The sequence below is a fragment of the Bufo bufo genome, chromosome 6 (genome assembly GCF_905171765.1).
Source record: "Bufo bufo chromosome 6, aBufBuf1.1, whole genome shotgun sequence".
NCBI classification, from domain to species: Eukaryota; Metazoa; Chordata; class Amphibia; order Anura; family Bufonidae; genus Bufo; species Bufo bufo.
This window is the reverse complement of record NC_053394.1, coordinates 162,131,903-162,146,597: the sequence shown is the minus strand read 5'-3', so window position 1 is coordinate 162,146,597 and position 14,695 is coordinate 162,131,903. Positions and strand designations below refer to the sequence as shown.

The window sequence follows — 14,695 nt, the reverse complement described above, 5'->3', positions numbered from 1 at the left end:
ACTAGACAAGTACATCGCAGCTTAACTGGCTAATATCTGATTGCTCAGACCCCACACACATACAATCGCAATACAATCCAATCTTATAACCGTAACATTAAATCTAATATTTCCCCTTCAAAGGCGTAACTTCATTTTTGCGTATTTGTTGAGGATATATTTTTTTTTGATTTGTATAATAAAACAATGGGTATTATATGCTTTCATCTTTATCCTTCAGTGCTTTCTGGAGCGGGGATATCACCTGACCCGGAAACATAAAGAAAAAGAGGTGATAATAATATCTGTCCGGACTGAGCTTTATCTCAAACATGGGAAAAAGTACCAGAAGGAAGCCATCCAAAAGAAATTTTGCAACCTAAAACGCCTTCACCCTGAACTTGTGAAAGAATATAGTCAGCGATTACACCCAGGTACAATGCTTACATGAATTTTGTATCTCTCTCTACAACACTCAGTAATGTATATATTCAGTAATGCTGCTAATCTGTACAGATGTAGTATGGTTAACACACAACCTCACAAATTTATTAATTCATCCCGTAATATTGAAACAAAAGCCATTTTAAAAAATAGCGTAACATTTAATTGCATTAAGTTTACATAACAGGTTTCATAAAGCATGTGTGTTAACTCTACTACATCCGTATTTCATCCCTTTTCAAATGATTACTTAATACCTGTTGTGACATGTACAAAATCTTCCGGTGACATCATACATCTCTCCCTCGCTGAGATTGTATATTTATTGTTATACCTGCGCGGTACTGATGTATGATGTCACCGGATGATTTTAAAAGTTTCACACGCATAAATATATATAGGTATTTTTGTTTATATCTACATAAACTGCAAACATGATTAACTATTCAGGTCAAAGTCCCCGAACATTACATACATCCCCCCCTACAATTTGCATGGGATTCAAGAATATATATATACTTATGTATGTATGTATTTATGTATGTTCCTCAAAAACGCAACAATCAATTTCAATGATTCTTGGTATACGCATTCCTTGCTACCTGGAATGAAATCTTGCGGTGGTCTCAGCTCTCTAGGACGTACCGTTCACGAGATATATAAAAAAAATGAACTGCATTAGCCAATACAAGCCTCCCAGCCTTTCACTTAAATCCTAACTGCAAACTGACGGGCGCTGTGGAGTTCACAGTTAAAGGGCCGGTCACCGTGAAACTCACTTTTAAAGGGCCGGTCACCGTGAAACTCACTTTTAAAGGGCCGGTCACCATGAAAATCACTGTTAAAGGGCCGGTCACCGTCAGTCACTGTTAAAGGAGCGGTCACCGTGAAACTCACTTTTAAAGGGCCGGTCACCGTGAAAATCACTGTTAAAGGGCCGGTCACCGTGAAAATCACTGTTAAAGGGCCGGTCCCCGTCAGTCACTGTTAAAGGGGCGGTCACCGTGAAACTCAACATTAAAGGGCTGGTCACTGTGAAAGTCACTGTTATTTAATATAAAATTGCTATGAATAAATACCCGAGCAACGCCGAGTCATTGACTAGTATATATATATTGTAAGGATTCACAAATGGTAGCCTTCAGATAAATACACAGAAGCATTTTTCCACGGAAATCTTAAAATAACAGGTGTCCTTTATTGTTGGCACACAAACAATCAACAGGCAGCATTAATCAGCTTACTCCAGCCGACACTTAAAGAAAAAACAATTACACAAGTAAGGCACAGTACCGTAAATCCCACAGAGTATCTTGCATTGTCCTCTGTATCCAAGCAGAGACCCTCTGGTCTTTCACTCAGTTCCAAACACAAACACCCAGCCATCCAGAGCTCCACCGTCAGCCATGTAATCATCCCCACCTGACCCTTCTTGCTGACTTTTGTAAGCCATTCAAAACCTGGTCTGGATTGTGTGGAGTAGTCACCCGCCCAACTCTATGACTACTCCCAATAAGAGCCATCCCGTATTAGCTTTTCACAGCTATGCTAACTACCAAAGTGTCCGTCAGCAACTGCTGCGGACATATGCACTAGTGGCTCCTACTTCACCGAGGCCAGGATCCTCGGTGACACATATCTTCCATCTATTATAGTCCCTTGTGCCTTTCTACTATATATATATATATATATCTATATATATATATATATATATATATATAAAAGATACATATATATACACACACACCTCACCCAGTAAATTAACCTCATAAACCACAAATTAAATGCTATATGAAAGGTAAGATTGTATTAAAAATGTGGCTGGGCAGACAGTATAATGATGACAGCCCAAAAAATTATTATACCCAACATAATACCATCAAAGAAATAACCCCTGTTACGTCATCCTACCTTTTAAGTTAGGCCAGTTTTACCCATCTGTAAAACTGGTTTTGGCATGTTATATAACACCAAAATGAGGCAAATCCACCGTGTGGATAATCAGAATCCCATGCAGATCTCTCCATATAGGATTTTTTTTTTTTTTTTATATTTGCCTTTGTTATGATTTATGAGTTGTTTGTCTAAATTTTTAACATTCTGTGATTACAGGGGTTCCTGTTCCTTCTGTGAGACATAGAAAATCAAAGAAGGTGGTCGCAACGGGTGTGGAGGAAGAGTCGGCTAGGCAGAGGAGGAGCAGCCTGGACCATCGCAGCAAGAGGATTGCTCCCCCCCACCTCCAGAAGAGGGGGACAAGGAGGTCTACACCCCCAACCAGGAAGGTAAATATGTGCACACAGCTATATAATTAAATATCCATACAATATTTATGGGCAGGGCTAAATGCGTCTTGGACTTGGGTAAGGCATGCCGAACCTGAACTATGGCTGAGTTGTGCCGGAAGCCACGGGCGTTGGTAAGCCTGGAGAGGGCGTACCCTATTGGAGTGTGTGAAAAAAGGGGTGGGAGGGAGGGGCAAGTGAGACACACCACCTGAGGGAAGGAATTGGCAGGTATATATAGGGAGCTAACGCCCTGCCCACAAATACAGGCTGAAATCAGCCTTAATACTTATGGGCAGGGCTAAATGCGTCTTGGACGTGGGTAAGGCATGCCGAACCTGAACTATGGCTGAGTTGTGCCGGAAGCCACGGGCGTGGGTAAGCCTGGAGAGGGCAAAAAGACAAGTACGCTATGTTGTCTACACTGGTTTATTCATATTCTTCCAGCCCGCATGACCTATAACGCCAACGACTGAAAAGCTTGAGAAATTTCCCGGTGTGGATTCGGAATGTATCTGTTGAAGCAAGATGACCTCCAGCGCCCCATGGATCGAATAACGTGAGCGGGGACTTGGTGTTTCGAAGCTGACGATGCCGCCCCAATACGGAACGAGTGACCCGAAATGGCTCCTGGGTCGTACCCCAGACCTGCCGCCAGAGAGCGGATGTGGGACATGAATTGGTTTGAAGTGAGGGGTTTGTTCTTGAAGGGCAGGAGCAGACTGTCAGGAGGCGCTGTCTGCAACAGGGACAATAATTTATTGAGGATCTGGACTGGACACCAATTATTCCGGGTAGGGAAATATTTAATTTCCATGGATGGCCCTGTCTGGTTTGTTTTGGTTGACGGAATGCTGAGTACATAATAGTTATAGTGCCACGACAGTTGTTCTTTGCGAAGACCACCGGGTCTCGGAGAGCTGCCAGTGAACTCTCCTGGCAGGAGGAAGCCATAAAAACTTAGAACATGGCCGCTTGGATGACCGTGCTGGTCAAGGGCCAAAAAGGATCGCCGTCCAGGGCAGAAGACAAATCCCTGAACAGCTTGCCGAACACCGTCTGTCTACGGGTGGCAGCCTGTTTTGCATTTTCCTGTATTCCCCTGAGGGCCGCCTTGATGACCTGGTTGGACAAGATAGAAGAACAACCAGGATTACTGAGCATAAAATGGAGTTGAAGGCCTGCTAGGTATAATTTGATAGTATTATATGAGAGCTTTTGTTGGGAATGGCAGAAGGCTATGAACGCCATTAAGTAAGATATTTCGTCGCGGCCGCCCTGAGGATAGAGAAGTCTAAATCTCTCAAACGCTTTCAACCCCGCTTTATAATTCCTGGACATATTTGGGGCTAATGATTGTGTTATGAGGTGTTTTGCTGTTGAGATCAGAGATTCTAATCCATCACTGGGGTGTTGTATGCTGGGGTTGTGGCACCCGTGGGGTCCGCGTCGGGCATCTCCTTGCGGGACTTTGCCTGCTTTTAGAATGATAATGGCCGGAGACACTTCTAGGAATCTGGGGGAAACATAAAGTAAACTGAATAACGTACCCGTGGGGATAGGATAAGGACCGTGAGACCCCTTGACCATCCGGGAGACTCCTAACTAAGAACCGAGCCCGGGTGGCCTGGAGTGGGGTGTGGCGGACTCAATATGACATATGGCGTGGAAACAACAATGGCTAAATTGAAGGTCCAGTTGTCGCCCAGCATTTGGCTCATCCTGGCGGGACCCAGAGGCAAGATAAATGATGTGACATGGTATCAGTGGTAGCTGAACCTGTACGATCTAGGTGACATACACTGTTAAATTGGCCTGGACGATCCAGGTGACATACAACATTAAACTCGGCCTGGACGATCCAGATGACATACAACGCTAAAGTTGGCCTGGACGATCCAGGTGACATACAACATTGAACTCGGCCTGGACGATCCAGGTGACATACAACATTGAACTTGGCCTGGACGATCCAGGTGACATACAACATTAAACTTGGCCTGGACGATCCAGGTGACATACAACGTTAAACTCGGCCTGGACGATCCAGGTGACATACAACGATAAAGTTGGCCTGGACGATCCAGGTGACATACAACTCTAAACACGGCCTGGACGATACAGGTGACGTACAACATTGATCTTGGCCTGAGTGGTCCAGGCGACAGATAATTTAAGTACGCAGTATATGTGGTAACTAAACTGATCGCGCGCCACTGACGAATCTTCCCAGCCAAACCTGCGTTTGGAAAACGGGGAGCCTGCCACGCGCAATTTTGTACCCCTGGCACCTGCTGGCAGAGTGAATCCCTGCCTCCATGCCGAGACACAATTCTGACCTGCAGGAACCAAGTAGCTTATTGGCCCATGTGCTGTTGATTAATATATGTAAATACGCACACCAAAATTGCCCCTGACACAGGCTGGAAGCTGGGCTGCCGCAGCTTGGCGTAACGTCGGCAACAATGCCCACTGCTTCCCACCTGTGCCGCCTCTGCTATATAGCGTCTCTGCTGGGGCAATGATTTAATTTTTTTTTAAACAAATTTTTGTCCTCAATTTGCATGCAAAAAATCTTATAGCTCTTTTGTATTAGAAGTTATATTTTAATATGAGAACTTTCATGTGTTATTCATATTGACCATGGCCGTGCACTAGTGGCTCCTACTTCAACCAGGCCAGGGTCCGCGGTGACACATATCTTCCATCTATTATAGTCCCTTGTGCCTTTCTACATATATATATATACACACACACACACACCCCACCCAGTAAATTAACCTCATAAGCCACAAATTAAATGCTATATGAAAGGTAATATTGTAATAGGGGTAAGGTAAGGGAGATCAGGATGTTAGTGGAGTAAAATGAGGATTTTACATGACAGACTCCCTTTAACTGCTGAATAGAACAGCGCTAAACAGTGTCTAAATAGCATATAGAAATCTAGTCATCTCGCCACCTATCTGCAAGCGACTTTACCCCTCCTTCTATTAATAAAGTGACCATGACAACTAAATTAACTGTGAGTGAAGACGGACAGCAGATATTTAAAATGCGGCTGTGCAGACAGTATAACGATGACAGCCCAAAAATATAATATAACCAACATAATACCATCAAATAACCTCTGTTACATCATGCTACTTTTTAACTTAGTCCAGTTTTACCCATCTGTAACACTTGTTTTGTCATGTAATATAAACCCATAATGAGGCAAATCCACCGTGTGGATAATCAAAATCCCATGCAGATCCCTCCATATAGGATATTTTTTTATTTTATTTACCTTTGTTATGATTTATGAGTTGATTGTCTAAATTCTTAGCATTCTGTGATTACAGGTGTTCCCGTTCCTCCTGTACAACAAACGGGTGAGGAGGAAGAGTCGGCGGAGCAGGCAGAGGAGGAGCAGCCTGGACCATCACAACAAGGGGATTCCTCCCCCCCACCTCCAGAAGAGGGGGACAAGGAGGTCTACACCCCCCATCAGGAGGGTAAATATGTGCACACAGCTATATAATTAAATATCCATACGATGTTTATAACAAAAAGGGCCTAAAATGATTTAAAAAAACGAAAAGTAGAGAAATATATATATATTTTTTAAAGCAAAATAAATCTGTAATCTACATTAAAACCATAAAGTATCCAACTAATTCACATTAAACATTACATAACTATAACCAAGTAATTCTGTGCTGTCTTTAATAAATACAAAATAAGAGTTGTGGTGGCTTGATACATTTTAATGGCCATAAAATAATAATTAATATGTCACATAGCGAGCTTCCAAGAACTCACCAGTCCCTTCATCTGTCGTATATACAATAAAAAGGGAGACATGGCGGAATGAATGGGCATTTGAAATATAAGATACAAACATATCAAAGACCATCATAATAAGTCCGTTATTATCTTACAGATAAGGGGCTGAGTACGTATTATTGTCTTTAAATTTGTGGCATCTCAGAAACCTGGTGCCACGACTATGTCTATATAAGACTATTTAGATTTTGTAGTGTGTCCAAAATCCCTTTCAACGAATTTTTGTCCTCAATTTGCATTCTAAAAATCTTATAGCTCTTTTGTATTAGAAGTTATATTTTAAGATGAGAACTTTAATGTGTTATTCATATTGACCATGGCCAACAGAAATGCTTAGCAACACGAAAGTGTAGATTGTTCTTTCATCTCAAAGAAACCAACTAAATACTATTATACTGTAATGAACTTGCATTAATTAACCCACTAAATAACATTATACTATATTGAAATACTAAATAAACAACTATATAATTTTCAAAACTGTAATTAAAAAATATTTGGTTCTGTAAATGGACAGTACTGTAACAAAAACTCGACCACTAACTGCCTTCATCATAATTGGAAGTCATTGTAATTTTTTTTTTTTTATCCTAACAGTTATTAGAAAACTTAAAAGGAGGCTCCTTGAGCATCGGAAATCGGAAGCCAAGGCAATGCTGGCTATAAAAGCAGAGAAAAAAATATATAGGGCTACTTCAGGGTCGCTTACAGAGGCATCAGCGTCAGCTGGATGATGCATACAAGAAGCTGGAGGAGCAGAGGAAGATCCAGAATGAAGAGCTCCTGGAGATCCAGAAGGAACTCCAAAGTTTGCCTTAGATTTTTTTTTTTTATATTTTACATACTTTCTATTTGAAAATAATTTTATTACGTTTATTCAAGTTAAAGGCTGGAGGTAGGCTTGTATTGGCTAATGCAGGTTATATTTTGGGAATATCTCAGGAACGGTACGTCCTGGAGAGCTGAGACCCCCGCATTATTTCTTTCCAAGTAGCAAGGGATGTTTATACCAAATTTCATTGAATTTGATGGTTGTGTTTTTGAGTTTTTGCAGAACATACACACATACATACACACACACATACATCCTTTTTTATATATAGATTTAAATTTATCAGGTTGCAGGAAGGCCCCTTGAGTCCTAGTGCAAAGTCATACGGATCAGGACAGACAGCAGCAGCAGGTTAAGGTAACAGTGGAGGGTACGGTCTACACTAAACTCATAATGATCAAGACAGACAGAAATTATGCTAACACAGAACAATATGAAAGAATGCAGTCTGACATTAGAACAGAACAAAATAAATATTTATTAACAAAATAACAAACATGCCTCTATGGCAACTTTTTAACTTTGTTATAAAGCATTAACATATCCCTCTTTTGTTTAAGGTGCTGTTTCTTAAACTTGGCCATCAGCCTCTGCATTTGGCGCATGCCAGCATTCTGTTCCCTCTGATTATGTTAAATTTTTTTTTTTTAAAACAGCAGTACTGTTAGGATTAGAAAATAAAATTATATTACTTGCAATTCAGATTACGTGGTATCGATATAGAATTGTATTTCTATGTGCACATATTTACCCTCTTTGCGGGGGTTGGTTACAACATCCTCTGCAGTGGTGGGGGGTTCTTGTGGAGGCTGGGAGGGTCCAGCGTCTTCCACTTCCACCTCTTCTCCCACATCAGGTGTGTCAGTCACCTCATCCTGAAGCTCATGGGAGGGTCCTGGCTCATGAGCTTTCATAGGAGCCATCATATTGCCATCAGGTGGTGGAGGGGCCCTACATCCTCTGAGGGTCCTGTCTGCTCTGTGGAATCCTCCTCATCTGTGGTGGAGACCTCCATCACCACCACATTCAGCGGATGTTTTTTCTGTTTTCGCGGTCCTCTCCTCTTTATGGTAGGAACAGGAACACCTGTAATCACAGAATATTACGAATTTTGACAATGAAATCATAAATCACAACAAAGTTAAAGATCCAGAAATTCATATACTGTATGGAGGGATCTGCATGGGATTATGATAAACCACAAAGTGTATTTGACTCTTTTTGGCGTTATCTAACATTTTAAAACCAGTGTTCCAGATGTGTTAAACTAGCCAAATTTACAAGGTAGGATGAGGTAACACTGTATTTATTAGGAAGGTGTCCTTTACGGTATTGCGGCTGGGTTATTGACTTTTAATCAAAACATGCAAATGTTCGGAAATTAGATAAGAGGTTACTGGATGTTGTTATAAAAGGTGGAGAAAGGAATCAATTTTAATATGCTATTTAAGCAGAATTTATCGTTAGTATATTCAGTGTTAAAAAGCAGTCTTTCATTTAAAATCATCATTTTAGAAATAAAAGATAAAGATCTACCTTAAGCTTGTGGTTGTAGCAGACTGCGTTTCAACTACAATGGATCTTTCATATGTACTGTTGAATGGATTTACAATGTTAGGTTTAATTACCTAATTAGTATGTAACCTGCTTAGCATTCGTCTGGTTGTGCTGTAGAAACACAATGACTACGATGGATGTCTGAAATGGATTGTTAATTATTAAATTACTTCGCAGACTGAGGGGAGGGGATTTGTGTGGCCTGTAACCAGTTTGTGATTAAACAATGGATAATTTTCTGTATGTGTTTGCCTTGCATGGTAGAGGGGCATAAAAGTAGGGGATGTGGCATTAAACATAGTCCTGCTTTCAAGTGGTCTTAAACTTTTGATCAGGACTGTATATATATAATCTATAATCCCATGCAAATTATGTGGGGGATGTATGAAATGGACGGGGCCTTTCAAATAAATACTGAATGATGCTTGCATTTTATGTATATATAAACATAAAGACATATATATATGTGTGTGTGTGTCTGTGAAACGTATCAAATCATCTGGTGAGATCATACATCTGTACCGCGCTGTTTGTATAACTATATATATATATAAATATACAAACCGGATTCCAAAAAAGTTGGGACACTAAACAAATTGTGAATAAAAACTGAATGCAATGATGTGGAGATGGCAAATGTCAATATTTTATTTGTAATAGAACGTAGATGACAGATCAAACGTTTAATCCGAGTAAATGTATCATTTTAAAGGAAAAATACGTTGATTCCAATTTTCACAGTGTCAGCAAATCCCCAAAAAGTTGGCACAAGTAGCAATAAGAGGCTGGAAAAAGTAAATTTGAGCATAACGAAGAGCTGGAAGACCAATTAACACTAATTAGGTCAATTGGCAACATGATTGGGTATAAAAAGAGCTTCTCAGAGTGGCAGTGTCTCTCAGAAGCCAAGATGGGTAGAGGATCACCAATTCCCACAATGTTGCGCAGAAAGATAGTGGAGCAATATCAGAAAGGTGTTACCCAGCGAAAAAATGCAAAGACTTTGCATCTATCATCATCAACTGTGCATAACATCATCCGAAGATTCAGAGAATCTGGAACAATCTCTGTGCGTAAGGGTCAAGGCCGTAAAACCATACTGGATGCCCGTGATCTCCGGGCCCTTAAACGACACTGCACCACAAACAGGAATGGTACTGTAAAGGAAATCACAGAATGGGCTCAGGAATACTTCCAGAAACCATTGTCAGTGAACACAATCCACCGTGCCATCCACCGTTGCCAGCTGAAACTCTACAGTGCAAAGAAGAAGCCATTTCTAAGCAAGATCCACAAGCTCAGGCATTTTCACTGGGCCAGGGATCATTTAAAATGGAGTGTGGCAAAATGGAAGACTGTTCTTTGGTCAGACGAGTCACTATTCAAAGTTCTTTTTGGAAATCTGGGACGCCATGTCATCCGGACCAAAGAGGACAAGGACAACCCAAGTTGTTATCAACGCTCAGTTCAGAAGCCTGCATCTCTGATGGTATGGGGTTGCATGAGTGCGTGTGGCATGGGCAGCTTGCATGTCTGGAAAGGCACCATCAATGCAGAAAAATATATTCAGGTTCTAGAACAACATATGCTCCCATCCAGACGTCATCTCTTTCAGGGAAGACCCTGCATTTTTCAACAAGATAATGCCAGACCACATTCTGCATCAATCACAACATCATGGCTGCGTAGGAGAAGGATCCGGGTACTGAAATGGCCAGTCTGCAGTCCAGATCTTTTACCTATAGAGAACATTTGGCGCATCATAAAGAGGAAGGTGCAACAAAGAAGGCCCAAGACGATTGAACAGTTAGAGGCCTGTATTAGACAAGAATGGGAGAGCATTCCTATTTCTAAACTTGAGAAACTGGTCTCCACGGTCCCCAGACGTCTGTTGAGTGTTGTAAGAAGGGGAGATGCCACACAGTGGTGAAAATGGCCTTGTCCCAACTTTTTGGGGATTTGTTGACACCATTAAATTCTGATTCAACATATTTTTCCCTTAAAATGGTACATTTTCTCAGTTTAAACTTTTGTTCTGTGATTTATGTTCTATTCTGAATAAAATATTAGAAGTTGGCACCTCCACATCATTGCATTCAGTTTTTATTCACGATTTGTATAGTGTCCCAACTTTTTTGGAATCCGGTTTGTATATATATATATATATATATATATATATATATACACACACACAATCTCAGCGAGGTAGAGATGTATGATGTAAGCGGATTATTTTGTACGTGTCACACTGGGTATTAAGTAATCATTTTTAAAGGGATGAAATACGGATGTAATAGATTTAACACAGATCCTTTAGGAGACGTGTTATTTAAACAAAATGCAATTAAATGCGTTACACTATTTTTTAACAATGGCTTTTGTTTCTATATAACGCAATGAGTTAAGAGGTTGTGTGTTATCCCAACTAAATCTGTACAGATTAGCAGCATAACTGAATATATACATTACATAGTGTTGTAAAGAGATACAAAAGTCATGTAAATATTGTACCTGGACATAATCGTTCGCTCATCTCCTTTACAAGTTTGGGCCTAAACCTCTTTATATCGCACCACTTCTTTTGCAGTTCCACATATTTGTGCCACAAAGAAAACTTCATAAATAACTTCGCACGTAGAGACCTTAGAATGGCGCGCTTCTCCACTCTCTTCTTGGTTAGGGCGTATCCCCTCACCAACAAACGCTGCAATATAAAGATGCAAGCATATAATTCCAATTTTTTACATTCAAAATTTGAAAACATATGTCCTCAACAAACCTGCAAAAAGTAGTTATGTCTTTAAAGGGGAAATATTAGATTGAATGTTAACGTTATAAGATCGGATTGTAATGCGATTCTATGTGTGTGGGGTCTGAGGGAGCAATCGGATATTGGCCGGCTAAGCTGCGATGTACTTGTCTAGTGAAGTGATGGTACGGTATTGGGTGTACTGCTGATTTGCATCACCGTGGTGCACCCTGGGTAATGCTAAATGAACCAGCAAATACTGTGAGACAAAGAAAGCTCATGGACATAAAATATAATCTATATATATATTGTGTGTGTGTATGGTATATAGTGTATGGTACCGTATATAGTGTGTGTGTGTGTATGGTATATAGTGTATGGTACCGTATATAGTGTGTGGTATATATTGAGTGACAGGAAAATGGACGTGCTATGTGCTTCGAATGTGATATAAATGTATCTGTTGTCCATACATACAGGCTACAAACATAGTGCTGTGAAGTAACAAGAATACTTATAGCAGTGCACAAATCTGTATTATCTATTTTTACCTTAAAAAAAAAAAGCATAAGAAAAAAAAAATCGTATTCATATTGAAAATATTCGAATTTACGAATATTTCGCTAGACTCGATCAACTTATAATAATCGTTCTGACATGCATGCGTAAGTACTGTAATAATACTTACAGCTACGATTATTTCATCCTCGGCTTTTACAAAGCGATGTCTTAGGATCTTTGCGGAGCACATTGTACTGAGTGTCTGTGAGTGTCTGGAGTGGAGAGTCCAGTGAAAACAATTTATAGTCGCGATCTACATAAGGTGAGTCACCTCAGGTGACGTACTAGTGAAGTCATGCGGTCGGGCACACGTATTAAACATTACGATTTTTCTGTTGTAATATTCGTGAACTCGATTATAACCGAGATTATTGGTTTAGAATAGAAAAGGACGAATATTCTAAAAACGAATATACAGCAATATATTCTTTATTTCGAATATTCGTCATATTTGATCCATCTGAAAACGTGATTCCTTCCAGCTTCAATTCAGTTGCTTGTGGGCCAATGACTCATTGACCCACAAGCAAGAAGCAAAGAGGAATCATATATTTTCAGATGAAAAAAACCCCCCCCAAAAAAAAAAAAAATGAATTTTCGATTTCGCGAATATATAGAACTATATTCGAAATATTCGCGAAATCTCGAAGTTGTGATATTCGAGAAAAAAAAATTGATATTAGAATATTCGCGCTCAACACTACTGAACATCCCTGATTGGTTTCTTGCTTGATCGTCGGAGCTACTTTATTACTTAGACAAGGTGCTTTTGTGAATGTAATTAAGGGGTTTGTAGATATAATGGGGCCCAAGGTTTTGTCTTTTTGGATTAGATACCAATATTTCCGTATTATCTTTTGTACCTTTTTATAATCACTATTGAAGGGTAAAACAATGCGTATTTCTCCTTCCTTCTGTTCTTTGTCTCTTTCCTTAAAAAAATCTTCCCTCTTCATATCCCTTACTTTGCTATGGGCTCCTTCCAAAAGTCCTACAGGATAATTTTTCTCTAAAAACGCCTCTTTCATTCCTTCTGCTTCTATTTCAAACTGGTCATTTAAAGTGCAGTTGCGTTTCAACCTTCGGAATTGGCCCTGGGGTATGTTGATGAGCCAACTTGGGAGGTGACAGCTACTGTATGAAATATAGCTGTTTCTAGTGGAAGGTTTTATATAAGTGCAACACCTCAGCCTTTTTTCCTCCACATAAATATTTAAATCCAAAAACTCTAATTTTTCAGTGCTTATGGCTCCCGAAAATTTAAGGTTAAAAACATTAGAATTAATTTCTTCTAAAAAACTGTCCAGCTTCTCCCTTCCAGATTTCCATATAAAAAAATATATCATCGATATATCTTTGCCAGAACTAACGAAATCATTTCCACTACTAATAAACAAACAATCAAAGAGTTCCTGTCATGCAATTCTACTGATGTAATATACATCATAGAATGTCCTTGTGGTAAACAGTATGTGGGGAGGACAAAAAGGACACTGAAAAAACGCATTTCGGAGCATATGGTCAATATTAGAAAAGGATTGGATGCACACTCTTTATCCAATCATTTTAGAATAGCACATAATAAAAATCCAATAGGCCTTAAATTTGCAGCTATTGACAAGGTTAATAGGGATTGGAGGGGGGGCAACCACATCAGTAAAATGTCAAGGTTAGAGACACAACGTATTTTTGAACTGAACACTCTACTCCCAGGAGGATTAAATGCGGAATTTGAGCTGTTTGGTTTCCTATGAAGTAAGGGTGGGTGCCCCCTGCTGAAGGTCAACCCAACCTAGTATTCCTATCAGGTGGGTTGGCCCTTGGCAGTGGGCTCCCACCGTTCCCTACCTCTGCACCTCTAGATAATATCGAAGATGTGTACGATGTGAGGATTTCGAGCACGTGCAGAGATTCTCTATGCAGGAAGAAAAGGATTTTACTGTATGGGAAAGTTAGGGTATGGTACTTTTGTACGAAGGTTTTATATGAAAAAGTTTTCCATATTTAAATTGTGATTGATTAGAATTTCTCCATTTTTAATTAGTGGCAGATGGCTCCATTTTTATAGAATCAAAGACTAACCACAACCTAATAGATATAGAGCAGCAAAAAAAATTGATATGTGATGATTTTGAGAAAAAACGCATGGGAACCGCTTCAAAACCGCAAGGGTTCAGATGCGTTTTTTAGTGTGGAAGAACCAACAGAGAAAGACACTTAAATGTATTGGAAGCTTTTTTAGATATAGTATTGCTTTATATGTTTTTAACTGTTTTACATGTTTTTAAAGGTATATTTTCTTTTCTTTATTCATCTGAAACGGCAATGTATAATGGCTTGTATAAAGATATTGTATTGGAAATGTAGGCTATAACTAAAAAGTACAATGAATTATAAGATTGAATGCAAATCCCAGAAAAATTTATATTTTAAATAAATAAAAAAAGTTCCATGTCGGGT

At 39.7% G+C, this 14,695-nt stretch overlaps 1 long non-coding RNA gene across 1 annotated transcript; it reads left to right on the top strand.

Annotated features, from left to right (window-relative positions):
- Positions 1 to 259: 259 nt before the first annotated feature.
- Positions 260 to 7,346, top strand: LOC121003086. Its single transcript, XR_005779413.1, has 4 exons — positions 260 to 413; positions 2,536 to 2,708; positions 6,053 to 6,205; positions 7,134 to 7,346. It is a non-coding gene; the product is annotated as an uncharacterized LOC121003086 (long non-coding RNA).
- Positions 7,347 to 14,695: the final 7,349 nt, after the last annotated feature.